Raw genomic sequence first — 6,225 nt, forward strand, 5'->3', positions numbered from 1 at the left:
CGTAAGATAGATGTTTTCAATTCAATTCAATTAAATTATTTATTGAATTCCATGTAGTACAATGGGGTGTTACATAGGCATAGGAACTAAAACATGGACCCTGTAGGGCACAGCAACGTTGAAGGGAAGAGAGGAAGTGTGTATTAAAATTAAAACTCAATGAACAATCAATTAAAAAAAAATCAATTCAATCAATTGATTCAATCTAGCATGCATGCATACCTTAGTAAATATAAAGTTTATTTTTGGCTGTTTTTTGAAAAATGGGAGTTATTGGGAAAAAAAATGTATGAAAAAATCTAAACTGCATAAGTTAGATGCTTGAAATTTGATATGCACTCCCACACACACAAAGATCTCTCTCTTATATAACACGCCACGCGGACGAAGTCGCGGGCAAAAGCTAGTCAAGAAATAAAACACTGTACAGGTTGACAAGGATCTTAAAGCAATTGGACGACATCATTCATATTAAAAAAAAGAAAGGAAAACATGAAACAGTAGGAGTAGGGCCCTGTACTGGGAGGTTTTCTGGTCACGGCTTCCCCTCAGCGATACAGCTTCCGATGTGGTAGTAGTTTAACAGCTAGTGACATAATATGTAATTTAATCTTTGACGTTCTAAAAGCGCTAACTTTGTAAGCCAATTTTGAAGAATAAATATTTTTGATTTTGATTCGTGCTGGTGTGCATAATCTCCATTTATTCTCTCTCAACTAAAAAAATAATGTTTTTATATGATGTGACCATTTGACCACGTGCCAGAAGAACCTTGTCGCTCGTTACAGAAAGAAATAACCAAAAATATTTATTCGTTAGAAACATAATTACTTACTCATAAATAAGGATTAAACTTAGCAATTCCAGCCGAAGTCTACTAATAACTCACTGGTACCTGTTTTTACTATAAATAACACCTTAAAGTTAGAAATTTGCTGAAAACTTTTGTATTTTGACAGCAAGATAGAGCCCGGAAGTATAATTATTCTAGAGAGTACAATAAAGTACAGTGAACCACAGTAAGTTGTTGTTGTTGATAACAGCTGGTGAACCACGTCAGGGGCTTCTAAGTGGCTTGAAAACTCTGGTAACTGAGTTTAGCCCACACCCATGAGACTTTAAATGTTTTGGCAAAAGCACTTTAAACTTTGAGAGAACATACATACAAAATCATACATAACAAGAACATACATACGTACATACTTTTTTTAATTGTTTACTTTTGTATATTCGTTTTTATTATTATTTTCACGTTATACAGCGCATTGGGTTACACTGTAATATTGAATTTACCTTTATAAATAAATAAAAGGATCCATTGGTTATCGCAAATTAATGACAACAACTGTCTGCTTTCATAGTTTTCTCTTTTGTTGCTCCTAGTAAGAAAAAATCTAATAAAAACAAGGCAAAAAAAACAAAGAAAAAATAATAAAGCATAGAAAAAATGATAACGAAGAAAATAATTTATTTAAAAAAATATATGTTTAAATAACACAAAAAAAACATAAATAGCCTATATACGTCCCACTGCTGGGCACAGGCCTCCTCTCAATCAACCGGAGAGGGTATGGAGCATACTCCACCACGCTGCTCCACTGCGCGTTAGTGGATGTTTAAATAATAATCAAAAAATGAAAAATAACAAAGATATAAAAATAATAGTAACATTTTCAACAAAATAGGTCCTAAAGTGATCTAAGAGTATTGAATTCCTAAGAACTGTAGAATTTATTGCCTATAAAGTATCCAAGAGACCAAAGTTCAGCTTTCGGATCCCATTTTCGAAGTTTATATAAACATAGTGGTTGTATCTTACTTAAGTGTGATTCTGCCTGAAAGCTTTAGACTTTGGCCAGAGAGGCAGCGAATATCATATCCGAAATAGAAAGCTAGATGGTGACGTAAAAAACATAATAATAAATATATATTTTTTATTTTATGGCCTGGTTGCACGATATTTAAGCCAACACTCGTAACATACAAAAAATATGGTCGATTTAGAGGTGTATAAAAATGCCATAAAATCGAATAGAAATATTTTTACGAGCAATAATTGTACTAATACTAGGTAGGTATTTTCGTTGGTGGCAAGAAAGTTGGCCCCCCCTGCAATACTTTCCTTCAACATTTATAATTTATATTTAGTTAGTATTTAGTATAAGTTTTTATTTGAAGGACATTTTATATTGTTAAAACGGTATTCCTTAGTCTGGTTTTAGCATTTGATTAAACAATATTCTTATAGGACTTATTTTCCTTTATTTAGTGTGCAGTAGAGCTTTTTGTTTTTTATACTTTTTTTTTCATATCCCAACATAAGGCAATAAATCTCCAACGAAATATTTTTGTAAACTTAATTAAATAAAATAATTATTCTCAACATCGCCTTCATAATATTTTCTCAAAACAGCATCAGAACTAGCAATGAAGAATTTCCGCAGAAGTTTCAATTAGGAATGAATCGATTATTAATTGTGCTATATTCATGTTTTATATCTGATTGTTGAAATTTAGTTCTGTGCAATAAAGTATATTTGATTTTATTTGATTTGATTATTGAATGAACGGATAGACTCGAGTATGAAAGCCTGGAAGGCATTGTTGAAATTATATCATCTGTGAGAGACGTAAAAGCTATTATTGGGAAGGCTATCCGCTTATTTTCAGACCGCAGCTCTGAAGTCGAAGGCTTTACTCAGCAGTCACGATGGAGCTTAGTGGCGCTGCGGTTAGGCACTCTTTGTAGGTACCGCTTTTGCTTCGAAAATAGGACGTGAAACTAAACTTTATTTTCAAATTCCCAGCATACATACATAAGCCTATATCCCGATTGGGCTGGAATTTTACTTACTACGATTGGCCGCGCAAACCCTTCCTACTTATGTTTTTGTAATTAACCTTCAAATGATCGATCTCATCGAGACGCCATAGTTACGTCGCTGGCAACGTCGCCACATGGTTAATATAAAAATGCGACGTTGTCAAAGCTTTTTTTTTTTACTTGACTTATTGTAGATTAAATTTGACGCTAATGGCATTAAGTACTTGGCCGGAAAAACGTTGCCAAACGTCGCTTAGTTGTCAAAGTTAACTGAAATACATGTCATTTCGGCAATATGTTTTGGCGAGTCGGTGAGATATTGCCCTTATTATATACACAAAGAGCGTAAAATATGGCATGACCGACACGGCTTTCATCGCAGATTGTATCTGAAATGTAATTTATTAAGGAAACCATAAAGAATAATATTACGGCAAATATTTGGCGTTTATGTTATAATAAAGAAGAAGTTAGTTATTAAGTAATTATGAATCAAAATGAACCATTTGAATTTCAGACGCCATTTTCGAATTCATAAACAATATTGAGCCCCTTAATAATAGTACTTAATATATTTTATTACTTTTACCAGTAAAATATTATTCCACCTCCAGTTTATATTTTAAATTGAGTGCCTTCTTAATAACCTACACATTTTAATTTAACGTCATTAATTTATTAAGAAGGTGCTCAATAAAGCAAACTGATATTTAATTATAATTTATCTTGCAAAACAAAATTAATAATTTTCTTGATCATTAACACTCGTGTAGTTACCTTAATAATAAATGAAATGTATCATAAAAAACATTGTAGAAAAGAAATAGAACGCGTTACGGAATTATTTTAAACGAAATAAAAATAACTTAAAATCAACGACCGTTCTTAGAGAGCAAAAAGAGAGAAAACAAAAGACAATCACTCCATAGAATAAACCAAAGAAATTCTTATAAACTAAGGAGATTGTATATAATTTATAAAAAGTAAAAAATTCATAATATGTTCGTGCGTCGTTTACACTATTTACTCAATTGATAACGTAACGCAATCAACCACGTATACGTACGTTCGTATTCATAACGTAATCAACCTATACAGGGTGTTAGTGACATCGTAACGAAAAAAAAAATGGAACGCCTATTTTATTGTACTAAAAATGATGGTGGGTGTTTTTCTTGTCGCAAATGTTTAATTAAGATTTTGAATTTTTACTGTGCCGCAATGTAAGTCGAACAACGCGCCACACAGACGCTAAACTTACGCGCGGCTACGTTACGCGTGCGTGATACGATGTTGATATCTAGGTAGGAGTTTTCATTCTCTTGTATTTAGATGCTTAGTGGTTCAACGTTTAAAAATGTTGTTTGTTGAAGTAGAACACCTACTGCCACGATTTTTCACGCACGGTACCTACCTACCAGTTATTAAAACGTTCCTAACTTATTAACAATAAAAACCCTACTCTTGCCTTACCTTAATTGTTATTCCTTCGGATGAAGTACCTAGGTAGGTACCCTAGAACATGTCACGTCACGTAGGTATGCAACATCGCGTTTCCTCCGCGGTAGGTAGGTATCACACGCACTCACAAACACAACACCTTGCTCTTTAATAAACATCAACAATCTTCCATACTTTTGCGCAGTAAATGGTCTATGATCTATCATCATAGTCGACACTACTCATTTACAGAATGAAACAAACACTCACAAACACGAAAAAAATATCCTCGAAAAACATCACGCGATTCGGGTCAAGCTTAGTATTCGACTGAGCGGAAGCGCGCGGCGGCGTTAGCGCAAAGCATCAAAGGCGCCGACTAAGGGCGCCGACGACGCACCGGCCGCGGCCGAGTCGAGCCGACGACTAGAGAGAGAGAGAGAAGTATGTTTATGGTGCAAGTGACAGAGAAAGAAATAGTATCTGTTCGTATGCCTACTTTATTGGCGAGCGTTGCCCTTGACCCGTGCGCCGGCTATTCACCTGCGCATAGCTGAAGTTGTAGATACGTTATTATTATTATTGATGACATTGATAAAATTTAATAATTAGTAATTTTTATTTGTTTATTTTAAATGTGCGTTCTATGCAGCTTAAAACACAATATGGGACTGAAAAAAATCTAATTTTTTTATGAATTTGGCGACAGGAAACTTCACTTGATACCTATCAACTCAAAGAAATACCTAGTATCTGTTCGTAATGCCTACTTTATTGGCGCGCGTTGCCCTTGATCCGTGAGGCTATTCACGTCCGAGTATCCATCAAGACAGATCAAACAAGCCCTAACTCGGAGGTCTTGCGTCCCAGGATCCTTTAATTATGTCTTAGAACCTTCTTGGCCTATGTGGTCCAGTGGTTGAGCGATGGGATGCGGAGGGTCCGGGTTCGTATTCCGGTGGGGACATATCACAAAAATCTGTTTATAAGGCCTTTGGTTGGGACGTTACAGGCTGATCACCTGATTGTCCGAAAGTAAAATGATCCGTGCTTCGGAAGGTACGTTAAGTCGTTGCTCCCGTCTACTAGGTACTTATGTAAGCACGTAGCCGTTACATGAATATTGTACACAGAACAGGATAGGTTTAATTAGTTCTTTACTGATGATTTAACAATGAGATTTAAAACCACGAATAACTTAGTACTTAGTACCTCGGTACCAACATGTAACAAGAAAAATAAGATCACTCCTCTCGGACAATTTTTTTCTTTGAACATGCCGACATTGCCTACGCGGCGGAGTTGCCGAACTATCGATAGGTAGATTATCAATTGTTGAACTTGAAAATTGTCTAAACTATCGAAAGTAGTGATAGTACATTTAGATCGATACTAGCGATAGTACCGATAGGTCTTGCTTTGTAATAATAATGGGTATTGATCTAAAAGATCTATCGATAGGTACCTACTATTGGTTTTTTTTAACTAGGTATCGATAGAATATCGATAGGCAACACTCTGGCGGAGTGTCCGCCCAATTCTAGACGCGATCTCGCTCGATTTTTGTGTAGCGAGGTTTTGCGTAGGTACTTACATACTAAGTTGGTGGATGGTTGACATAGTAGGTAACTAATTACCTAATCTGTGGTGGTTGTGTTAGTTGGTTGTTAGTTATTCTAATGACAACAAAGAATACAATTATTTACTGTTTCAACTGTTTTAGGTAGATAATGGCCCCGATTCCTATGAGTAAATGAATGAATAACCCGGTCGAATCAAAAAGGTATCTCGCTGGTATGCAAACCGTTTGACGTGTGCTGTCAACTTAATTCTGTCGGTTGTTTTAGATTTCTGCTTAAAATTGACGTGTATTCCATAAATTTTATGCCTGTTGATTATCCGTCCATTTAAGAATAAGAATAAAATAAATTTATAAATTTACGATAGACAGAGAAAGAAAT

This window comes from Pectinophora gossypiella, chromosome 22 (assembly GCF_024362695.1).
Source record: "Pectinophora gossypiella chromosome 22, ilPecGoss1.1, whole genome shotgun sequence".
In the NCBI taxonomy this organism is placed as follows: domain Eukaryota; kingdom Metazoa; phylum Arthropoda; class Insecta; order Lepidoptera; family Gelechiidae; genus Pectinophora; species Pectinophora gossypiella.